Here is a 27,107-nt window from a genome sequence, read left to right on the forward strand (position 1 = left end):
AAAAAGTTTTTCAACTATTATTAAATAAATTAATAAAAAATTCTAAATATTTACGAAAATTGCTTATTTTGCTTAGAAATATTATTGAATAAATGAATTTTATAAAAGTGTGAAGAAATTTTTCAATTCGTTTAAAATGTTTTTGAGACATGGTGAACGACGCGAAAAGTAAAGCTAGCACTTAAAGGCCCAAATTTTGGATCGCTTTTCTGACCAAACACTATATTTCCCAGATTGTAAATATCTCCTATATTTTGAGGGTGAAATCACAATCCATGAAAAAAAAGAATATTTATTCAGATAAAGTACGTCTAATTTCGTCCGCACTATTTAATAAGCATAGTTGTGAACCTTGAAAGATTGAGCTGTAGAACGTGAAAATCCGATCATTAGATCAAAAATTTTTCTGGGTGGTCCTTTTTTTTATTTTATGCTCAGTACATATGTTAATAACTTAAAATGTAATACCATTGTTTATATCGAATCATAGATATTGTAAAGTTTACTGCACAGTGCTCAAATAGTGGATACATTGAACAACTTTTGAACTCAGGATCGGATTTTCGCGTACCTATATTCATTCTTAATTGTTCCAGGGTTCAACCTTAAATGTGTTAATTTATTAGAGAAGACGTTTTTTTTTTTCAAGTTACGAATTCAAACGCAAAAGCGTACTTTTTAAATAAGTATACCTTTCTCAGCTTAACTGTTTTGTCAGGAGAGTGTTCGAAAAGTGGGATTCAATAATTAGAATTTCTTTTTGTAAGTTTTACTTTTTGTGTATTTCGAATTAGCCAGAGAACTTCATCTGTGAATCAAAAAAAATTTTGCACAGAATTTGAAAAAAACTTTTTAAAAATAATTACTTATAAAAATAATTGTAAGACATGCAAATATTTATAAGTTTTAAATATCAAAATAATAAATGATCAGAAACAAAATATGAACAAAATTATTCGAATAGTTCTTAGGAAAAACAATTTAAAATAAGATTTTTTTTGTAAATTGTTTTCATGAAAAATTTTATGTTCCTCGAAATTCAATTACTTTACTATTAAATAAAATAAAAATAATTATGAAATCATTTTTTTACAGAATTATCTTTGGATAAGCAGTTTTTATATACGTGTCCAAAAATTATTTAAGTTATCGATAAATAGCGAAATACACACAAAAAGTGCAATTAACATTAAAAAATTTTCAATCTTTCGAGAGCATAAGCTATTGGAAAAATATTTAGCCAAAATATGATAAATTTAAAGAGGCATGAATACAAAACCATTCAAAAAAATTTTTTTTCAGAGATATTACTGTTTTGTATCTCATTTTGTAACTTAATATATCGTCTGCATTAATTCATTAGCATATTAAGGCTCGACTCTCAAAACATTAAAGTAAAATACGATCATTAGAGCAAAAGTTATTCTTAGTGTTCACTTTTTTTGCATTGCTCATCAGTATAGGGTTTCTTTAATGATGCCTTATAGTATATTGTTTTATTTTACTCTTTTAATAAAAATATTATGGTAACTTCTGTTTATATATCTGCATATTGCATTTTATAAAAGTTCTGTTCGTTCTGTGCTTACTTTTAAAAATATTATAGTACTTACTGATCTTGTTGCAATGATTTTGTATTACAACTGAGATTTTGGATTACTCACATTTCTGGTGGATTCCTCCTTACGGCAAAATAACTGATTTACTAACTCAGCGTATGGTAACCGCCCTTTGAAATAATGCCCATTTATCTCTCTCGACTAGCCTCGTTTGTCTTTATAGATTGGATATTCTTCTTGGATGACCCCTTTGGGGGTAGATTGAGCTGTGTATCCGTTTAATCTGAAAAAGAATTAATGTTTTAAATCAAGATATTTTATGAACTATAGCTTTAAAGTTTGGTTTCATTGGTTCATTCCTAAAACGCAAATACATTAGTGATTAGATAAAACAGTTTGACATTTTAAAAAAGAAAAAAACTTTTTTATAATGTAACAAAATCTATTGAGAAGTAATCAGGGATATAGGTGTGCGGTAATGAAGAAAAATTCTCCTATCTTAGATATAATTAAGCTTTATATTGATGTGAAGTAAATACATTTTGCTTATTGTCCTTATTATTTATCACTTCCTTGCGTTACAATACGTTTGGTACCCCGTGCTCTCTAATTTTAAAATGACGTTTATTTACTAAATGTATATATTTAATGATTACAAATTATATTTTTCTTCACTATAAAACTCATGCATTTATCTATTTCCTAAGCAAAATTTAAAGATGGTTTTGAAAACGAAAGAGACTATATATTGGAAAATAAACAGTTACGATGTCTTTAACTTTAAAAGCTAACACAACGTAACTGATTAGATGGAACAGGAGGAAATTGAAAATTGTATTTTCTGTACGAAACAATTTCATATTTTGTTTCATTTATTTAAATAAAAGCACTTCTAAAATATGATATAGTGTTTAGCATTTTAGACTGAAGTGAACTTAAGTAAATTGTTCAATCTCTAAAATAACTTTACATTAAATTATTGTTCTCTAAATGCTTAAGGGTGCAGACATTTACTAATATTTATTTACTCTCTAAAAACATTTCTTAAGTTGATTAAATGTATATTTTTGAAACCCCCTACAATTTAATTAATTGCAATACTTAAATATTTTTAAAAATAACTTCTAAAAATACCAAAGAAATTTATCAATCGCCAGAAATATTTCTTATGAATATGGGTTTTTGGTAAAGAAAAGGTTACGAATTTATTGGCCTTTCAAAACATTTCATTTCCCATTTATAGTTAAAACTTTCAGTTGTTTTTTTTTCAAATGACTTTTAAATAAAAATTGAACCTAATATAATAACAGTAATCATTTTTTGGAGTAATATATTATGTTCAAAACATGCACAATGTAAAAAACCGGGGTTTCTAAAATTTTTTGGTGTGTGGACCCCTTACTATTGACAAAACTTTTGCGTGATATCATAAGCATTGAGCTAATCCAACACGGGCTTAAGTGAAACTGTCAGTTTCCCATTTTGTACTTCAATATACTAATACAGTTTTAAATATTTAATTTGAACATTAAATTTTAAAACGTAGAAAAATTTAAAAATTTTAAATAAGTAGCAATTTTTTTTCTTCATTTCCTATGAGCTGCACAATCAGTCTTCCCGATGAGCAGAGCTAGTGCGTTCTCCAGAAGTGGTATCCACTCTTTCAGACCATCACAATAGGGGAGATACCGTTGGCCATGTTAATTTGGACGTCTAGTTTCCTCCACACTAGATGGCAGCACCGAGACTCTATTTGGATGTTAAAGTGCAGTAGGAGTTTAATTTTGCCGGAAATGCCAAGAGCCAATAAGGCACTCCACAGATCTTTTACATGCCGCATAATCATACGACATGGCTGCTGAGGATTTTCTGCATCTCGAAAATCCGGTGTCTGGGCCGGGGATCGAACCCACAGACTTGGGCTCAGAAGGCCGACGACAAACCAACTGCGCCACCTAGCCACTATAAGTAGCATACTTGAAAATATGATACAATAATCGATTGAAATTGCTATAAAATTTTAATTCTTATCATATGTACAACTTTTCCTCTAAGGGTGTAACTATTGCATTGAATCTATGTATTAAGAGAGTTTTGTTTTGTTCAAATAGTGATAATTTCAGTAAAAAGACTGGGCCAACACAATACTGACTCATTTCTTATAAACTCTACTTGTTTTAAGTAGTTGACACCATTTTTCTTATTTATTAATACTGAAACTCGTAATTACAGATAAATTAATACCACCTAAAAGGGTCAGTAAAGTTAACTTCGCGATACAAAATAAAGTAAGAATTATAAATTTAAGATCAATATCTATAATTCTACACTAATTCTCGCAATAAGATAAAATTAGTTTATAGATCAAACGTACATACAGCACAGAGTGAGTATTAAGATGAATCCAACCCCAATCGGCTTAGCTAATTTATAAATGAAGTAAATACATCTGAGCTTGGTTTAAGCTTTCCAAATAATTGGTGTTCAAATTTAACCACACATTCTGAAATGTGTTAGAGCACCCGAAATCAGTCATTCTTCTGCATATTTTTGAAGTTTTTCATAACCGAAAACAGATAAGTTTTACCCCATGGTTTTTACAGTATATGAAGTCATACAATATCTGCTGTATGTCTGAGAGAAAATTCTGTTTAATCTCAGAACTTCATAAATGTGAGTTATCATTTTTATCAATAGGTTTTCAGTTATTTACTTTGACAATTTTTTACAATTTTCGTTTGGAATAGTGATTTTTAACCCACTGATTTTCATACAAGTGAAAGATTGCTTCTGATGCCCTTTCTCTACCCTATAAAATTCTAAAACAAGTTCTACTACAAATAAAGAATGCATCTAAAAATACAAATTCCAATATGTGTGACCGCCAGATAGTTTTAATTACATAATTATATAATCCTACGAGAATCATATCGTGTATAAAATTCTACAACATTACTATTGTTTAATTAAATGGAATGAAATCGAATAGTTTAAAAGTTATAAAGATTTTATATACAAAAAGTAAAAATTTGTACTTGTACCTGTTTACTCATCTGTTATATTTATCTAAACAAGTGAAGCATTGTTTCAAACGTATTTTGGTCATTTAAAGTAACATAATAAAAGTCTTTTGGTCAAAATTATCTTGGGCATTATTCTTTCAAGAAAAAACACCCTCTTGTTCGATACTGGAGTAAATACTGGATGCAAATACAGGAGTGAAATACTTCATAGCTTCAAATACAATCATAAAATTGTTGTTAAAAAAACGAAATTTACAACTATTTTATAATGAATTTTATTTTTGAAAAAAAATGAAGGTGAACAACATATTGTGGAATTTAGTCGCTGTGTTCTGTGTGTGATAAAATCTAAATTAACACTAGGTTTACGGGACGCGTCATTTTGACGAATTTCGAGTTTTGTAAGGAAAATTATAAAACCCTTTTGAATTTTTATTTTATCTCTTGTAATGACTTTTAACCATTGATCGAAGTAAATATATATTGTAGGCTATTTTCTTCAAAAGCTTTGAAATATTGAAATTCTCTATGTGGTATACCTATCTCTACGGATATGCGTCAATTTGACGCGATCGCAATTTAGACAAAATTTTGAGTAAACAAGCAATTATCACATCAATAATAAAATGTACAGACAATACTTCGATTTGTTATCCTATATCGTTATCTCAAATAAAACAGGCGATAAACAACTGTTGCCAATTATCAATAATTGAAAGAACAAACGCAGAATGATTGATGTCAGAGTGTCAGATTCTTAAGGTTTCAGTTGCTTAGTTCGAGTATTTAAGCATAAAATACTAGAATATTTCATAAATATAACATAATTATAATTTCATAAATATAAAAACATCAGCTCCAGACACACCAAAATAATTAAAAGAATGGTAAATAACAACTAAGTAAGTTTTTAAAATATAAAGTGGTGAATTATATATGCCTACGAATAATTTAGAAATAGTTGTGGATAAAAATCTACTAAATTGAATTTATTAAATTAAGAATCACAAATATATGTATTCTTTCATACGTCAAATTGACGCGTGTGCGTAGAGATAGGTATATAAGAAATGTCCGTAAACCTAGTGTTAAGTATGATTCAAAATATACAGTCATGCGTATTGTACGATTATAGGATGTGACCAATATATTATTGGATGATGATTTTATGATCAGATATAATTTATCGAAAACATGTCATATTTTGATCAAGTTTGAAGATTAATACACGTAATAATTTTTTTATGAAATATTATTTCAATGCAACGAGCAGCACTTTTTTAAGTAAAACAAAACTAAAAAAAATACTTCTCATTACTTGCATTAAAAATTTTATTTTTATTTTTACAGCATTAATTATTCTAAAAAAACTAACAATTAGATTTCCCAATACAAAAAGAAAGTTCCTCATCAAAGTAGCATTTAATTTCTTTTTTTTATATTAAGTCGAAACTTTGTATTTGGTGCCCTTAAAAAAAGATATTTTTAGAATTTTAGCAACTATTCTACACCACTTAACTCTAACAAATTTAGACAATCATAGCTTAAATGCAAAGATAGTTTAGAATTTGAACAATTTACTTGAAATCACCCTAGCATTATCTGCGCTCATTCTTACTGACAGACATTATTATCAGACAAAAGTACTACGTCATTAAACGTTTAGCGTTACACGGGGCACAATTCAGAAATCCCATTATTTAAACAATTGAACCATTAACTTCATTTGATAGAAATAGTTTTGAGATGAAAGTGAAAATTACAGCGCCCCTTTCCAAATTCTGAGTCTTTTCAGTTCGCTAGAATGACTGTCCGTCTATTAATACTATCCCAAAGTTAAATTGTGTTGCTTGAATTTGTAATTTATATGATGCTCCTAATCTGATTCTTTGAAAAATGAAAAATAAGCGTTTATTTAGTTTGGCTTTGTGACTTTTTGTTTTCAAAAACAACTTTAACAGTTGCATCCAATTCGATACTTTATTCCAAGGATACTTTTACATACTAAAAAGATACTTTATTCCACGGATTAATAGTCTTAAAACTTTTCAATATTAAGAGTATTTAAATAATCTGCGTGTTTGATGTATTTCGAGTGTGATATCATGCGAAAAACGTGTCATGCAAGTGGATAGATGAAATAAAATATCAAAACATTGCTAAAAGCACCATGAAATTATTAAATTAGTATTATTATTACGCAGTGAAATTGAAACTGCGTGAACAATGAAGGATAATCAGACAGTTTTTTTTTATTATTTTAATAATTTGCAATCAAAAATCATTGCTCATTTTTAATATCTATTTGCAATTATTTTCGAAGAAATTACAATTTAAATAAATTACAATGTGTTTTAATAAGAACTATACTTTTAAAAACCAGAATTCCCGGTAAACTGCTATCATATGAAAGGAAAAACTAAACATATGCGAGTGGTTTAAATACCGTATATTTTGGTTTTATTAACCAGAATTGTTTCTTTTTTATCTTAAATGTTATTACTATAGAGTACGGTAATTTTACCAGAACTTTGTTCGTCATGTAGAACTAAACTATTTTCTCTTTCAGATTTAGCGTGAAGATACAATGCTTGTAACGTAAAGATACAATGCTTGTAACGTAAAGATACAATCAAGCTTTTTACATGTTTTTAAATAATTGTAAAGCTAACAAATTCTAATTTCATGTAATGCGAAAAAAAGTCTGACATATTTAGCTTGAGCTGAGATGACAAAACTTATTACCAATACTGAAAAAATAATTGGGTGATACTTCAATTTTAAAATGTTGCAGTGAAGAATATATAGAAAAGATATATATTAAGATATTGCTCCGCATAAACAAAATAGGTTTTAATTTTTTTGTTTACAAACCATTCCACTAATTCACTACTTTTTCTTGTTTTTTTTCGAGAAATATTTCATAATTATGCGTACAGTAGTAATGTTCTTAAGACACAGAAATCAAACGAACTAACTATTTAATATTTTTTCAAAATCAAAAACCTTTTTTTTCTCGTTCATTCTTAAATAAAAATTGTTGATTTTCGAATAAGAATTGTAAGAAATCAGAAAATTTAATTGTTTATTAGTCAGTAAAAAATATTATATTTTAATTCCTTATAATAAGCGAAATTGAACCGAAGCTGGTATCAACAGCTTTTAAATATTTGCATCTTAAAATATTTAAGTCAATTTAAAAATAAGCGAAATGCTAAAAAAGCAAAAATAAAAATAACTATTTTCAATAAAAAACATCTGCCTTGTTACATTTCTTTTGTTTATAAATTAAATTTTTTCACTCAAAGATCGTTTCATTATTTATATTACCTATATTAGTAAAATAAATAGTTTTTTTTAATCTGAAAAAAATTTGCCTTATTTAATTTTTTTACGAAACAGAAAGTGTGAAATCCTGAAATGGATAATATTGTAAACGTAAAAAATGAAAATATTTAAATAAATGAAATAAACTTATGCGATATCAAAGAAAAATGTTTTTTGCATTTAATTGAAATTAAGAGTACTTGCTAAGTAGCCAAAGAGCTTAAGTCCCTCTTTGGTTTCAAGTCCTTTAAAAAAAAGTTTGCTTTAAAGCTGCTTTTATAAAAGCATGCCTTTATGCAGATTGTTGAAAAATAAAGCAGCGTGAAATAAAGAGCAACTAAACCGCATTGCTTTCTAAATAATTTAAATAGTCATCTAATTTCAATAGAAATAAAATAGATTGCATTTTTTCCTTTTCTTTGTACAGATAATTTTTTTTATTAAATACCTCTCACATATTCTTAATTTATTATATTATTTATTTATATATTTTTTGCTTTATGTAAATATAATTGAATAATATCTTAATTTAAAAAACGAACTATCGCGGCAGCATGTCATTTCTATTTCTGTTAGAACATGTGTACATTGTTAAATAAATAATTCCAAGAAACTGAAGCTATTACTTGATTAAAATCTCCATTTGCTTCAAAAATATACAAATTCGATATAACAGGAAATAGCTTATTTCCAAATGTGTATACTTTTGAAGTGAAATGAAGTTTTTACTGAAATAATGCGCATATTGTGCTGTAATAAATGTCTACATTTAAATAATTATACTATTAAAACGCATGGAGGAATTGTTTGGTTGGATTTCTTTAACTAGGATGAACGATAAAAAATATTTTTTAACGTTACATTTTAAGTAGTAGCCGAAAACTTGCTAAAAGTTCTAAATATTAATGAAAAAAATGAAAGGTGATAGAAATGTACAGTTTGCTGCGGTTTGCTTATTAAACCTGGGACTATCATCAAGTTTAAAAATTAATTTTAAAATTTATTAAAAGACAGCGCTGCTGATAGTAAGAACTATAATTTCTTACTGATGCATTCCTTCTGAAACATTTGCAGATGGTTCTGTTAATTGCGTACATAGTCTATGTTTCTGTAAACAGTGGATATTTTGATAGTATTCTTTTAACGTTAGTTCTAGCTGTTGTGACATGTGATTATCAGTTTTGGATCAGAATTTGAAACTTGGTGTAAAGAAACACCAGGTTTTTTAAGTAAAGTACAACAGACAGCACATTTCTGACTTTCTTAGTGCTTTTTTTTATTCTTTATCACAATGAAATGGGGTCTTGTATTTTCTATACGCTGTTCCTTATTATTTATTATGTAGTTGAAATTCTAATGATTGTAATTAGCGATAATTTCCTATCCTTGTTCTCACGTGGTTTCATGATGGATCCCATTTCATCATTCATGTAAAAAGAAAAAAGGTTTCTTTAACTATATGTCTATTCCTCTTTATTATTTAGTATGTACAATGTATTTCTTGAAATAATAAAAATACGTTGATAAAAAAAGATTATGAAGATAGTAATAGGAATAGAAAATTGAAGAGAGGACTCACAATGGATAGATTACAAAAAAAACATTGAAGAGGCTATCTGTAGTGTTAAAAAAAAATTTGTAAGCTCATAAAAAGTTCAAAACAACTTTAATATACCTGAAATCCAGCCTCTGTGGGGGTCAGGGAACTGCCCTTGCATCAGAAAGGTTCTGGGTTCGAATTCCGGGCGAGGCATGGATGTTCTTTCATTCTCTGTAATATCTGTCCTTACTGTGAGAGCAGCGTTGGCCCATATATTATGGTGCCCTTGAAAAAGTAACCAAAAAATCTGCCCTTCAGATGTCTGTATGATGTAGGTCATTCCCAAGGGGGGCATTGGAAAAAAAACTTTACTATACCTTAGCACTTCATATAGGAGCCGGGTAGGAAGTCCACCATCTACCACCATCTTTATTCTAAAAGTTGGCTACCAAATGCTGAAGATGTTTTAGGAAAAGTAGTATCTAGGTGTATTTAAACGACAGTGTACTACAACACTTAAATTGTAGCTCCATCTTCTGGAAAAATGATTGAACAACACAGATTAAGAATGAATACACAACTTGTAAACAATAACACGAAATCCTTGAAATCTAATTTTTTTCGGAATTATCTACACAGTGGTGTGATCAAATGATTTAGAAGGAAAAAGTGATGATGGTCGTCACGATTTAATTTTAAACTTATTGACACCACTTTCATGGTAAAAACTGAAACCGTTTTAACAGAAAGTTTGTGGATTATAGTGGGCAACTTGCATATATGTTACCGGCAAAGTTTGAAATCCGGAATTGTATATAATGCCTAGGCATTGTATATAATGCCTAAAACTAACCGGCAGTGTATGAAATGATTTATATTTCACACATTTCCTAGGCATTCTATAGAATGCCAAATGAAAAACTGGCAAAGTATAAAATCTTCTGTGGCCATGCTAGTAAAGGTGAGGAAATGGATATTTTGTGCAATATTTGTTTTTAAACTGAAAATAATTGTGACTTAAATGTGAATTTTTGATACGAAAATTTTGTTTCCCTTAATAAGAAAGANTTTAAACTTATTGACACCACTTTCATGGTAAAAACTTAAACCGTTTTAACATAAAGTTTGTGGATTTTAGTGGGCAACTTGCATGTATGTTACCGGCAAAGTTTGAAATCCGGAATTGTATATAATTCGTAGGCATTGTATATAATGCCTAAAACTAACCGGCAATGTATGAAATGATTTATATTTCACACATTTTCCTAGGCATTCTATAGAATGCCAAATGAGAAACTGGCAAAGTATAAAATCTTCTGTGACCATGCTAGTAAAGGTGAGGAAATGGATATTTTGTGCAATATTTGTTTCTAAACTGAAAATAATTGTGACTTAAATGTGAAATCTGATTACGAAAATTTTTTTCCCTTAATAATAAAGGCATAAATTATGTTTTGTACAACTTTCATTTTTCTTTGCGCATTTTGAATAAAAAAAATTTAATAGCACTCTAATTATTTTTTCAGAATAACGTTTTTATATAGAGAAATGCACATCATTTACATAATAACCTCATCAGGACGTTTTTTTCATATTTTGCCTAAATAGCATTTGTCATTCTATAGAATACCTAGGTATTATATACAATGCCTATTGAAAGTATGTAATACTTCTCAGATTTCATACCTTGCCTAAAAACATCCAGCATCATATACAATGCCTAGGCATTTTACAGATTGCAGGTGTTTCATACTTTGCCGGTAACGGTTAGCTATCAGCATCAAGAAGCTCAAAAAATTGTATATTATTTTATGTTATTACTTAGAAATTAAAAATTAAAAATATTCTGTTAATTACAACAGTTACATAATCCAAGAATATCATAAAAAGGTATTTAAAATTTTATCAAAAAATAATATAAAAATATTTATTATAGGTAATCAAACGGTAATTAAAGCATAAAAGAATGACTAGTACAGTAAAAAATTTCCATTTATATTTTCCTTTAACTATTGTTTCAGGTAAAAATCCTATTTCTTTTATTTGAACAGTTTCAAATGATGTATCAAAATAGTCAGATAACATATGAAAAAAAAGTATCAATTTTTTTTAAATGTTGTCGTACCCATCTGTCTTTCCCCATCGAAAACATAGGAAATCAAGATTATATTGGAAAAAAATTATCTGAATGTGTTTTATTTCTGATGAATATTTTCCACCGAGAGATTTTAAACACTTTTAATGACAATTGACAAATGATACTGTTTTGATTAGAGATTATTTCTTATTCCTAATATGATTTTATGATTACGTTTGAATAATTTTTTAATAAAATAAATAAAAAACTTAAAATGAAGCAATTTCTTATAGAACATTTGTTTTATTTGAACCACCATAGCGATGAGCAATTTAACTAAATTGACACTAGAAAGACTGAGCATAGATGTATACTTAGAAATACTTAAGAGACCGTTTAACCCTTTGGAGACTGTTTGCACGTGGATCAATTAGACATCCAAAACCTTAAAGCATAATCATAATTTGATTAATAAAAACCTTTTATAAACTTAACCATTGAAATACTATGATATTTTATTCGATATGGTTAACGAAAATATTTGATTTAACGGAAAACTGTATTCTCATAGTTTTTTAGATACTTGAGTTACATTTTCGTATAATTAATAATTAGAGAAGTGTAATAAAACTGGGGTACCTTACACCAAAGGGATGCATAAAACTACCTGGTCTCATGCGATACCTATCAAAATACCTAAAGGTCCACTTTAGCCAATACCTTCACTCCAGATATAAGGATCCATTCATGTATGGTTCGATATGGCTTATGCAAGTATAAATAAGCACTTGTATCAATTTATGGAGAGTCAAAAATAAATAACACTTTAGGTACGTTACTTTTCAATTTACAGAGCAACAAAAAACAAAAGGAGCCAAATTGGACAAATATTGAACGCTAATATAATAAATATAAAATCCAAAATGAATTAAAATTAATTAAAATTGATTAAAATTAATTAAAAATTAATTAAAATTATTTAAAGATTAATTAAAAATTAATTAAAATTATTTAAAAATTATTTAAAATTATTTAAAAATTAATTAAAATTATTTAAAATTAATTAAATTAATTAAAAAGATAAATATTGTGAATTATAAAAATTAAATACTACTGATTACTCTAGTTACCGACAAAGTAAGTAGAGTATAGCGTCTGCACGTCTAAAAAGTGCCTTTTCCTTGTCACGGTTTGTCACGACGCTAATTTTTGACTGGATACGTATAAACGAACTTTACAGACGTCATCTTTGTGATTCTTTGAAGTAAACGGCTTCCCTGTGAGTCTTTACTATAGACTGTTGGTGGTAATTTATAGTAACAACTTATGTATTAAGCACTGATGGACAGGTTCATAAAGCAGATAACCATGTACGTACTTTAGTACGCATTACATAATATTCCCAATCATTATTGAAATAAATGTTTGCCTTTTATTATTAAAGTTGTGAAATAATACAAGGAAGATCAGTACTTCAGCTTTATGATATTCCTTTTTCAGTGTCCATATAAAGATCAAATGCAATGACAATACTCCCTGCTGTTAAAGGTAGTTTTTTAAAGTACGTACATAGTCACCTTTAACACTACCTTTACAGGGCGGAGTATTTTCATTCCATTGACTCTTTATCTGGACACTGTAAAAGGAACTTTATAAAGCTGAAGTATTGATCTTCCTTGTTTTATTTCTCAACTTTAATAATGAAAGGCAAACATTTATTTCAATAATAATTAGGAATATTATGAAATGTTCAACATATACGGGTGACGTAAACTTAGTATAATAAAGAAGTTTAAGCAGCAACATTAGTATTTTTTACGAGATTTACATGCTTTTAAATACAGATTAGCAAACGTATTTTTTTCATTAAAAAGAACTATTGTTCAGAAATATCAAGGAACTTTAATAATGCCCTTCGAAAATTCCCTGACATTATCTCCTGTATAAACATGCAGAAAAAAAGTAGCATTTTATTTACATAAGAAAAAAAATCAAAAAAGAAAAAACATATTTCGAACTACAGATACAAAAAAAAATTAGTTTTCATCAAGGCACTATCCTTAGGGGAGAAAAACAATGGTAGGAATCTTACTTGCATTTTTTTACATGGAGAACCTTGGAAGTTGGAAATAAAACTTTCGTTTTAAACAAGACTTTCTTTCATCTATTTTCTAAGCGTGTAAGAAAATTTACGCAAAGAAGCAAAAGATAGACTTGTGTTTAACTTTCTTCACAAAACTGAAGCAATTTCAAAAGACATAAACAGGGAATGTCGTCTTTTTACGAGGGTTCACTATCTAGAATAGAATTTAATAATACTTAAACATCAGTATATTTTTCTTTAAACTGGAAGATTTTCCTTTGGTAACGTTTTACTGAATTTCCAGAAAAATAATTGAAAATAGCATTTCAACAAAACAAAATATCATAACTCAATTTTCACAATACAGTTTATTTGCTTCAGATTTATTTTTAAAATAAGTAATAGTAACTAAAATGCTTCTACATTTCATATAAAAGAATTATTTTTAGATTTGATAAAATTCTTTTGAATTCTTTGTGCCTAGGCAATAACAAATGAAAGAAAACTATATCACATGATGAAACACCTGTGTGTGTTTAAAATTTGAAATTGAGCAACAATAAATACTGAAAAAGATATAGAGAATAACTTTGAAATTAAAAATGGGGAGATATTTATAAAATATTGCAAATTTTACCAAAAAAATATAGTATTACACGTACGTTATTTTTTTTAATTGAGAAATAAACTCGAAAAAACAAAAACCCATTTTTCACTATTTTTACATTAAAGTTAAAAATAATTGGTCAGATTTCACGTCAGAAAAAACATTCAATGTGTATTTGATGCCATTTGTTTTAAGAAACGCAAATTATTTGATCTATGACACTTTAAACAGAGCCGACAGGTAGTGTATATGATGTCATCATGGTGGGTATCTGTGGATTGTGGAGAGTTTATTTAAGAAGTGAATCAGTGCCTTGCATAGAAAGAGAAATCTTAGAAATTATTGTTAAAAGTATATCAATAAATAATAAATGAAGAAAAGGAAAAATATATATACGTATATATATCGAATAAAAGAAATTATAACAAAACGCTTAGTAATAATATTTTGCCTTAAAATAATACAAATTCGAGTAAAATTTTGCAACAATCTTGAAAAAATGCAATATCTGAATAATTTAATAAACTGACAAGAAAATCAAATTTTTCAAAAATTATGAAATATAAAACAATAGTTTTACAATTGTTTTAAGATTTTAAAATACACTGGTGGACAAAATTTAGAGATGGAAAGCATTTTCGCACATTCATTCGCCCATGCAAGATATCCGCACACCGCTCCATGTGTTTGACAATGGTTCCGTGAATGCCCAGAGGTACAGGCAAGAGGTCCTAGATCCTATGTGCATCTTTTCAATAGCGCTGTTGGCCCTGAGTTCATTTTTATGGACGACAATGCGCGACCACATAGGGCTCTCATGATTGATGAGTATCTGGAAAGCGAGGATATTCAACGAATGGATTGGCCAGACAAATCCCCTGACCTGAATCCTATTGAACATGCTTGGGATGCTCTTGGGAAAGCTATTGCGATGCGCCAACCTCCCCCCAGAACCATTCTGGAGTTAAAAATTGCTCCATTGGAAGAATGGGAGGGTCTTCCACAAGTCCTCCTTAACTCCCTTATTAACAACATGCATACTTGTTGTGCATGCTGTCTGTCTGTCAGGGATAACCATACACCATACTAGAGGCAACACACACTTTACGAGCCTCACTTTTATTGTCATCTTTTATCCTTAAGTTCAGATTACATTGGATTTATTGGTGATAGGTCTTGTCAGTAAATGGCACTATCATTTTTGTTTTGCATACTTTATTATCATGGAATAAGCTATGTCCATACCAAATTTCATTTATTTATATTCAGTATTTTTTGAGATATTTGGGAAAATGTCTTTCATCTCTTAATTTTGTCCACCAGTGTACTTCAAAAAGCAAAGTGCATTAGAGCTATACAATAATTTTTATCTTGTTTTCAATTCATGTTCAATAAACTTAACATAAATTGAAGGTGGAGGAATGCTAAGGGATTGAAAATTTTTAAAAGTTCTAATATTACTATGAAAAAAAATTCAAGTATAGCATATTAAAATACATGAAATGTGAAATAATATGGCATTATAAAATAAAACCACCTTATGAAATTTAACACCCATTTAAGTTTTCTGACTGATCTCTTTTCCCCCGATTTTCAAGTATTTCCAGTTCTGTTTAATTTTTATGTATGTGCACTATTTCTCTTATCTGTTTCATCGTCTCGCTTTGGCTTTGTATTATGCTTTATTGGCTTTTTCGAATTAATACCTGGACACTGGTATTGATTCAATATTTGAGAATGATTTTTGAAGAAATATTTTGATGGTTTCTTTTTTTCATTTCTGACTTTCGACTATGCAGGTATAGGACAAAATAATAGGAACACCTGTGAAAGAATAGAGTTGTTCTCGACCGTCCAATAAGCGGCGGGCACGTGTCGCAAGAATGTGCTACCTAGTGTTGATGAAAGGCAAGGTATCTGTCTAGCATTTGGTAATGTGAGATTTGCATGAGAAAATTTTTTTTAGCAAAACGAGATTATGTCCGACCACTCTGACCTTAAAAGAGGCATGATAATCGGAGCTCGCCTGGCTGCAGCGACCGTGTGCAGAACAGCGAACCTTGTAGGTGTTTCAAGGACCACTGTATCAAGGACTCTGTCGGCATACACAAAGTTGGACAAGGTGACTTCGGCGAGGCACGACAGCGGCAGGAAATCGAAGTTGTCAGACCGTGATAGACTTGTGTTGAAGAGGATAGTCGCTCGAAAACGCAAGACTACACTGCCGGTGATAACATCCGAGATGAATACCCACCTTCAGAACCTTGTATCTATGAAAACTCTTCAACGGGAGTTGCATCCTGCTAACATTCATGTCATCTGGTCTGACAAGTCATCTGGTCTGATGAAGACTCTTTTACACTATTCCAGACCACCGGACGTGTGTTCGCGTGGCGAATGCCGGCAGAAGCATTTCATGTTGACTGCCTGGTTCCAACCGTGAAACATGGAGGTGGTTCTGTGATGGTGTGGGGCGCTATATCTGCCCGTGGATTGGGACCTCCCGTTGTATTGAAGGGGTGGTCAAAGGGGACCATTACCGAAGCATTCTTGTAGATCATCTTCACCCTATGCTTCATACTCTCTTTCTGGGAGAGCGTCCTGTGTTCCAAGATGACAACACCCCTGTTCAAACGCCTCACTGTGTTCAAACATGGTTAAATGAGCGTAATGATGAAGTGGACCATCTAACGTGGTGTCCTCAGTCCCCTTATCTCAATATCATTGAGCCTTTGTGAGGTTTTTTGGAGAAAAAAGTCCGTGCTCGGTTTCCTCCTCCACGCACACTCTCTGAACTCGAGACAGCCCTGCAAGAGGAATGGCTGCAAATTCCAATGAACTTTGTTCAAGACCTTTATTTGTCAATCCCACGTCGAATGCAAGCTGTCATTCAGGCCAAAGGTGGCCCAACTCCTTATTAATAAAATATTTTCATTTTTTCACAGGTGTTCCTATTATATTGTCCTATACCTGTATATTGAAATACAAATAAACAGCTCACAGAAAATTAAAGTAATTAAATTTAATCCAATTAAAAACACTTAAAAATTTCTGTAACAGAAAATATAATTTAAAACATTTGTTCAAAAATAATTCTTCAAAATTTAAATTTGCATTAAAGGACTAAAAAAAATTTCACGTCAAATATTTTACACAGACAGAATTTAAAAAAAGGGCTATTTTTTTTTTCAAATTAGTTTTTCTGTTCAGTTTTATAACTGTTTTGAAGAGAAAGAGTAAGACTCAAATTTTGTAAATATAAAATTAAAACCTGATATTTAATTCTTTTGAATGTCAAGTATTAAATGAAAATAAAAATTACAAACACATCTACTAACTAGTAATAATAATCAATATAATTTATTTATAACTATTTTATAACTAATTAGAATATGTGTTGAATCCAATTTAAAATATTTAAATAAAATTTCAATAACAGAAAAAATAATGAATAATGAAAATTAAATTAATGAACGGCAAAAATTCTGTAATTAAGAGTACTATAATACTGTGAACAGGACATTAAATAAATAACATGTAGATATAAAGGAAAGGATATATAAAAGAAATTTTTCTTATTCTAGAAGACACATTTATAGATCATAAAATATTTTTATACAATATGCAAATTTAAAGTCTCTCACTATAAAAACTTTTTTTTACGAAGCAATTTTGAAAAGATAAATGCACTGGAATAATAGCNTACACAGACAGAATTTGAAAAGAGCTATTTTTTTTTTTTTTCAAATTAGTTTTTCTGTTCAGTTTTAGAAGTATTTTGAAGAGAAAGAGTAAGACTCAAATTTTGTAAATATAAAATTAAAACCTGATATTTAATTCTTTTGAATGTCAAGTATTAAATGAAAATAAAAATCACAAACACATCTACTAACTAGTAATAATAATCAATATCATTTATTTATAACTATATTATAACTAATTCGAATATGTGTTGAATCCAATTTAAAATATTTAAATAAAATTTCAATAACAGAAAAAATAATGAATAATGAAAATTAAATTAATGAACGGCAAAAATTCTGTAATTAAGAGTACTATAATACTGTGAACAGGACATTAAATAAATAACATGTAGATATAAAGGAAAGGATATATAAAAGAAATTTTTCTTATTCTAGAAAACACATTTATAGATCATAAAATATTTTTAATACAATATGCAAATTTAAAATCTCTCACTATAAAAGCTTTTTTTTTACGAAGCAGTTTTGAAAAGATAAATGCACTGGAATAATAGCACAAAGTGAGTAATATTTAGTCGAATTTCTCATTTCTTAGAATGTAGATAGAGCTTAGAATCAAATAGAGATAAATGAAATTACAAAAAATATGTGTTCTCAAATAAAGAAATTTCGTAAAACTGTAGACATTTATAAGATGGTTATATAAAATATATCATTTTAATCTTGTGCATCAAAAGGAAGATGGAACTCCTTTATTAAACATCTAAAGACATTTCGGAGTGCACTCTGAATTCAGAATATGATTCGGAAGTTGTTTAAAATTATTAACTTGATGTAAAAATTCTTAGAGAAATATTTGAACTGAGAACAATGTATGAATAAGCACAGAACAAATAAATGAGAATTTTGTTATATTGAAAATGAGTTCAATATAAAACATGCATTCATTTACGTATTTACAATTCAAAAAGCATATCCTGCAGAATTTATTTATCTTTAAAATAATAATAAACATTCAATGATAAACACCGTTGATCAATTCTAAACAACTATAGTTAAAAGTTCATTCAACTCAACGATATTATTTTTTAAAAAGTATAAAATAAATATTATTTTACAAAAATAAACTTCACAAAAAATAATATTTTGCAAAAATATTTTTTTTTAAATATATTAATAAAAATAATGTTTTAAACAATTGATCGTAATTATACAACAAATAATTTGATGTGATGAAAAATGAAAAAAAAACATAAAAAACACATTCATTGTAATTATGCGATTCCATCGCATAAGTATACGTCTCGAAGACTATCGCTGGAGATATCAGGGTATCGCCTTTAGAATCGATTTTTGGCTTAACTACAAGTACAATTATTAAATATCGATTCACTAGTATATAAGGATACACTAGCATATTAGGATATGCATCGGAAGTAACGCCCACTTCGACTAATGGACCCCATTGATCATTTGGCTTGCTATTTGTGACTGCGTCAACGTTCTCCTTGTACTTTTTCATCTCAGTTTCATTTACACACAACGGGATTTTACGCACTCTCAACTGCTAATGGCAACACAGAAGAGACAAAACACACAGCTGTGAACTTAGTACAGCTGTCACTACAAACGCTCAAAACTCTGTGAACTTAACACAGCTCTCTCGGTTTTTCGCAAATACGGTAATTAGTGATATCCGTTCATTGAATTTTATCCCTAATAAAATTCTGGTGGGGGAGCATTGTGACGTAACTACCACAACGATTATTGAATATAGAGGAAGGTTTACATTATCAACTACTCCTTTCCCCACAGATTTAAGTTAACAAATTGGAGAGTATAAAATTCAAAAAGTAGGGGCAAAGCTATTAAATAGATTTTCATTAAGAAATTTATTTCACAGTTTTTGTATTTTATTACAAGAGAAAAAACTCTAAAATGTATGGCTGAGGGCAAATCAGCCCAATCTATGAATTCTCTTTAAGTTAAATTGAATATATTTAAAGTTTGACATGGAATCATATGTTCATGCAAAACGAATAGTTTACCTTATCCATGTTGGTTTTTTCTTTACTGTTGTCTTAGTAAAAATGCTTGTTGAATACAAGATTGTAAACGTGTTCTTCACTGTTTTTTTTTTTTTTTGTAATTTAGAAAGCCTCAGTAAAAAATAATAGAAAAGGAACCTTCTTTTATATCGTTTCTAAGAATAAAAATAAAATATTTCAGTAGTTCAATTTTTTTTAATTCTTTTAATTTTTGTAAATCATTTCGCCTAAAAAATACACATAAAATATTGATAAAAAATACTGAAAAAATAAGTGATATTAAAATTGTTTGCTGCGAGATTATACTACTCTACAAGATTATACTTTTTCTAGAAGTATATACTCTGCTTTCATAATTGAGAAGAAGTCTAACTGGGTGCAATTAAAGATGCCTAATGATTAAATTTTGTATTTTATTAATCATTATCATACAAAAAATCTTTTTCGAATTTTGCTTTTAGAATTTTTTTTTTAAATTCAGAAATCGAAATCACAGAATGAAAAAAAAAAGTGAAAGCAATAAAAAAATTTTTATTTACATTTCAGTCGTTTCTGTTGCCTCAAACAAATCTACATTTTTACCATCATAAAATTACTGTTACTTTTACAGAAAAAAATCATGAACTTCAATCAATCTCTATAGCTACTATCCAATACAAATTTATTTCGGAAAATCTTAAATCTGCTCTTGCAAAAATTTCTTATTAATTTAACAAAATATAGCTTCATGCTACATATCCTATTTTATGCAGCATTTTAAGATAACTGAAATCCAGTTTGATACAGATTTCGATTATGTTAATGAAATTTGCATTTCAATTCATTGTATTTCATCAAATTTTGCATTCAGGGATGATATTGTATTTGAACTAGTTACAAATTTCTCAACTAATTGTGGTACAACCATGCATTTCCTGGACAATAGTAATGGAGAATGCCATTTAGATATTTAACAGTACCAGTAATCATACTCCGAAGGATCTCGTGACAAGTTTTCACCTTCTCTATTGAATTTCATTTTAGTTATGAAATTTGAGTTCAGGGAGGAGATATTTAAATGAAAGTAGTCTCAATTTGTGAGTTTACGCGAGATTTTATTTGTTACACAATGAAGAGTTCCGGGTTTGAGAGGTCCAGGCATAGTTTTACCCATAAATTATGATAAAAATACTTTATTGAGTTATGAATAACTTTTAAGATATTAAAATTATTATGCAAATGAATATTAGATATGTTTAATAAAGTACATTTTCATATATATTTTATTTCATAACCAAAGTTGGACATCCGACTAAATTCGGAGTTTAAGACTATCAATGTTAAACTTTGTTTTCAACCCAAACCAGAAAACAAGGGAGCTTCTGCATCAAGTATTGGTACAAACTAGACTTCGTGGAGGAATTCTTAACGGAACTGACCCGCATTTGTGTTACACGCAGAGGTAAACCACGAAAACCTACTATGAAAGGGGAACCTCCCACAGCTAGCGTGACGGCAAGGAAACTCTAACCTATGATTCATCTACCACTAAGAATAGTTTACGTCAAGACTGTGACTGATGCTGCAGAATTTGTAACAACCAGTCACTACTGGGATTGGAACCTTGGTCAAGTCATTTTGAGGTGAGCGCTCTATTCCCTGTACTGACGCGGCTCAAATAATATATATGAAAATAAAGGGCTTCTATCTCCTTCTCGCTAACGCTCACCAACTCTCAAATACGCAATCTTGTACGCTATGCTTGAAAACCAAGCTTATTTCACTCTTTTTTTTAACTTTTATTAAATGTTAATTTAACTTAGTATTTGGCAAAATAAATAAATGCTGAAAGTACATAAAACAGAAATAATTGCCTGATGTCTTCTTGATATTTAATATCAATTTTTGAGTATTAAAAATGTGCGACTTAAGTTTTTCTGAATAAGGCGCGTTCCGAAAATTTTTAATAATTTAACAATTTAGGCAATGCTTTAAACTTAAGAATGCAGGAAATTCACCTTCAGGCGCATTGCGTAATTCAGGCACATCGTAGTAGCTCATACTTCTATTAAAAGAAAATTATAATATTCCGTTCAAACCTTTTTAAGCAAAGTAAAATATTTTTGATTCAGCTAAATTGTTGGAACATTAAGTGATGAAGGATTTGTTTTTTATTGGAATAAATAAATATTGTTTATCACGCTATAACTCAATTAAATGAGCATGTATGATAACTTGATGTTTTTATGAAGCAAATATTATTTGCATTTCATTTCGGAAATGATGAAGTTTTTTTTTCTCTTTTAAATCATGATTCATCAAACTATTTTCATTATCAAAAAAAAGAAAAAATTTTGTCTTCAAAAGAAGGAGCCTTATTGCAATGTATCATTTCTTATTTTTCGAATTCATAAAAAAAATATTGGATTTACTCGCATGTTAGAAAAAAAATGATAGATTTGAATGAAGAAACAATTGCAAGACTAAGAAAAATCTGCAATATTATGTAAGAAGAAAAAGGCAAATAAAGGCACATTCATGAAATTGCTGATTTAAAATCAGTTCGGAAGAATTCTTTCAGAATAAGACATAAGTATTATAAGGGAAAATTAGATAAACATAAACTTTGCGATTATTTACAAACAAATGGCACAGATAATCTAAAAATGAGACAAAAAAATTTAGCAAATAAATTTATCTCTTAAGAATGTAAAACTTTAAAATAGTATTTATTATTTTAGAAAATAAATTCAGCCAATTTCCTTTCTAGTATATTATTAAGAAGGTAAAGTATTTTCAAATATTAAGGTAAATACTAACATATAACTTTTTTTAAACTAAAATCACTTTTACTAGATTTTTAAAGAGATATTACAAAATAGTGATTCTTCCCATAAATTATTAGTAGAAAATTCTGAGCAAATTGAAAAATTACATGTGGCACGAGGCGAGAAAAGAAAAATAATGGCAATTTAAAAAAATATTAAAGGTAAAATACTATGAAGTCATTTATTAAAGTCATCTTTCATTATACTAGATAAGATACATTTCAATAATTGAAAAATTCAGATAAAGTATATACATAAGTACAAAATACTGTTTAAAAGTTTATTACGCATCCAAACCTATAACATATAAATGGGTGGAAACGATAATATATTTTATCTAAAGCAAATTCAAAATTTATTTACTCTTAAGATTCTAAAAATCTTAATTTATCTAATGAATGCTTCTTAATATAGGAATTTAAGCATTTTCTATGGTCAGTTATGCTCAAAATGGAGGGGGGAAATGAAAAAAATATTAAAACGCTGTAAAATCTGTAATAATTTCAAAACGCTTACTCAATGCACAATTTATTAAATATATTAGGAACATTGAAAAAAAATTACTTTCCAGTTCTATTATAAACCGGAAAAAAATCCCCAAGGATTCAAATAACACGTAAACAGAAAGCATACACATGAAAAAGTTTGCTTTTTGCTAAAAAAAAAAAACCCAACGAACTTTTAACAGAAGTGGCTCAAAGATTTATAAATAATACAGGTAGAGAGAATAATTTTTTTCAGTGTTTGGAATTATTTGAAAATTTAATAAAGGTAATAACTTATTTTACGAAACTTTTGTCAATATTTGGTTAATGCGACCTCCTAAAATTAAATTTGAAAAATTTAATAATTAATTCCAATTAACTAAAAAATTATTTATGACTTCACCATAAGGTACGCTTTAGCAATGTATCTGTGCAAGAAAATATTATGGAATCTGAAACATTGACAATAGTTTCTTTAAAATTCACTTAAATATACCAAATTCTTTTGTTTTATAATTATTGATTATTAATCAATGTTTAGAAATTTTTCTGCATTCATGTACAAATATTTATGAAATTTACATCATATACCAGTAGGCTGTCATTTAAAATAAATGCAATTTAAATGCCTAAATAAAATTTTTATGCCCAAACATGACGTAAATCCTCTTATTTTATTACTATTACTTATTTCAATCAATGCTCATGAACTTTTCTGCATTCAAGTGCAAATATTTTTGAAATTTAAATTATACACCAGTAGGCTGTCATTTAAAATAAATACAATTTAAATGCCTAAATAGAATGTAAATGCTTAAATAAAATTTAAATGCCTATACTTGACGTAAATTCTTTGATTTTATTACCATTAATTAACAATTTGCTCAGGAATTTGTCTGCATGAAAGTACAAATATTAATAAAATTTAAATCATGCACCAGTAGGCTGTTCATTTAAAATAAAAACGATGCGAAAGCCAAATCAAGAACTGGTACAGCACAAGTATTGTTTAAAACTATACAAAACTGATATATAACGAATCGTTTAACCAAGGGTGAAACGAAGCTATTGTTCTATGACAAATATTTGAATGACAAATCAGTAATGCTCTACCATGAAGACGACATTATAAAAAAAAAACTTGTGATTTCAGCGGCTTCATTTATTGGTGGCAACGTGTATTGCAAGGTATGTTATTTTTTTATTTATTTGTAGTCCAAAAGTATTTAATTTAGTAATAGAGTAAGAATTTTTTTGGAAATTCTTAGAACATTACACATTAAATAAAATGCCTGCAGACATGTTTTTATTAATATTCCGGTTGATTTGCTGACATTTACTATTTCTATACAAAATATAATTGGAAATAGCGACTTAATGCTATTTATTTCCGTCGAGGAGTCACGCTTTTAAAGTTAGAGGAAAAAGAATACTGATATCAAAACTAACTCATGATTAATCGATGTAAACACGGAGCATCAGGAAGCACCTAATTATAATGGTTAGGCGCGTTTTTCTTGGGAATAACAACTTTAACAAAATTCACTATGACAGAATACAAAATCACACAATAAATATTTATCGTTTCAGGCTTAAAAGAAAACAGATGGAAGGAGCATTATTTATGTGCATGTAATTAAATCACAAAAGTAGTTTTTTTGTGAAAAAGGAACGGGAAATTTTCTGTAGTTGATTTAAAATTCAAGTTGCATTATTATAGGATATTAAAGGTGATTTGTTTGAATATGCCTGCTCCAGATCTTCTATTTCAATGATTTTTTTATTAATGCATTTGTTATCAAAAACAAGCTTTAAATTTATTGCACATATTTTTAAGATTGACGCGGGTAAAAACTAAAGTATTGTGCAGATATATGGAATTCAAATAGGGTGAAATAACCAATTTTCGAATCAAATTTACTTTCTGAACATTCACTAAGTATAAAGGACTTTAATGTACCTAAACTTTTCATCAATACAGTAAAATAAAAAGGGTTAGTCAGCAAAATTTTAATGAAGTGATTAATACTTCAGCCATCGTTTTATGGAGTTACCAAAATATGCAGGATTTATTTTATTTTCCTATTAATTTCAAATCGTTCTACTTCCGAACCTAATAATAAATTTTTGTAGCAATTAGTGGAAGTTCGAATGGGCAAGGAAATGATCTATCAAAAATGGATACTGTTTAGAAAAAATTTGGTCTGCATATTATTAATTTGCTATTTATTGCCATTAAGTATGGATTTCACCTAAAAATGCTATGAATAGTTGAAATGTACAGAATAACTTATAAATCAATTTTTAAGAACTGAAAGTGCCTGAAGCTTATAAAAGTCCTATGTTTCTTGGTTCATAAAACTAGCACGCAGACCTATACTTAATCTTTTTGTAGTCTACCACTTAACAGCCGTGACCAAAAGTTTTATTTGAAGGGGAAAAATCAGAATACAACTATATTATGATTCTAAATACAACATATGATCCGTATTGAATTGATATGTTAGATGCATTGAAATAAAGCTGAAAAATCATTATGTATGGTGTGCAAAAAATGAACAGACCACCTTGAAAATTTTTTGATTTAATGATCTGATCTTCACGTTGTAGGTCTCAATCTTAATTTTTCGAGGGGGCGGCCTCAAATATGCTAATTAGTTAGTTCAGACGATATTTTAAATTTCGAAATCAGACACAAAAATGTACTTTATCCGAATAGACGTAACATTCGGGTTTCTGATCTCCAAAATATAAGAGTAGCCGCTATCTGAGAACTATGGTCCTAATGTTTGTTCAGAAGAGTGGACCGAAGTTTGGATCCTTTAATGTTAATTTTACTTTTAAATAGTCCGTCACATCTCCAGAACACGCAGAAATCAAAATGAAAAAAAAATTTCAGACAGTTTTGAAAATTGTTTATCCAAATATAATTTTATGGAAAAAATAAATTTAAATAAATATTTATAATTTATAATTTTTTATCATTTTATTCAATAAAAGTCAAAAAACAATTTTAAAATTGTAAGGAGTGCAATTTTTTACATCATTGAAAAGGTTGTTATTTTACATGGCAAAATCTGTCAATAGTTCCTGAGAAAACAAGTTTTAAACATTCAACTTTCTGAAAACTACAGATTTAAGATTGAGTCCTAGAACGAGAATATTTGATCATAAAGTGAAAAATTATTCATAGTGGTCTGTTTTTTTTATTTTGCTCACTGTGCAACACAAAATTTAAAAACATTAAGTAGATTAATGAATTGATATTACTTCTGGTATTAATTAGTATCTAAAACAGCATTAGCATAAACTATTCTGTTTTGAATACACACTTAAATCACTAAAGCAAAAAGAATCAAAAGCCCTTAAACTGCCGCAACTTGGTTGAATTGTGAGCGACCTTTACGTATCATAATATCTGACAAAGTCGCAGAAAATAAACCTTGGCGCAAATCTCACAAGTCAGAAGTGTCAAGGATCAGAATGTGTTTGAAAGGCGTGCTGTACATTTTAAACGATAAATGTACAGACCAATAGTTAAGGTTCAACAATATTTCACCGCTCCACTCTATTAGAGAGTTTAGAAGAGGTCGAGTGTAATGCCATTATATGCCGAACTATTGTATTTAATCATGTTTCGCTCTTTTGTAATAAGAATAAATGGTTCGAACAACGTATAATCCAGTAGAAATCTGGTGTTTGAAACATTGCTTGAATAAATCTTCTGGTGGAACTTTATTGCAAGTTCTGATTTGGTACGATTTAAAGAAGTTAATTTATGATATTGAAGTTAATATCTTTTTTATAAGAGTTACAATTTCGAAAAATAAGTAGTATATATGATTAT

General features: G+C 28.6%; 1 long non-coding RNA gene across 2 annotated transcripts in view; it reads right to left on the reverse strand.

Annotated features, from left to right (window-relative positions):
* Positions 1-27,107, reverse strand: part of LOC107452546 (uncharacterized) — a 52,717-nt gene that overhangs the window by 7,165 nt on the left and 18,445 nt on the right. Inside the window, exon 4 of one of the 2 annotated variants that reach the window (XR_006225291.2) lies at positions 1,614-1,842. This is a non-coding gene — a long non-coding RNA (uncharacterized lncRNA). The remainder of the gene's footprint in view (positions 1-1,613; positions 1,843-27,107) is intronic. The other variant, XR_001585193.3, reaches the window with a different exon arrangement.

Source organism: Parasteatoda tepidariorum, chromosome 3 (genome assembly GCF_043381705.1).
Source record: "Parasteatoda tepidariorum isolate YZ-2023 chromosome 3, CAS_Ptep_4.0, whole genome shotgun sequence".
NCBI lineage: Eukaryota > Metazoa > Arthropoda > Arachnida > Araneae > Theridiidae > Parasteatoda > Parasteatoda tepidariorum.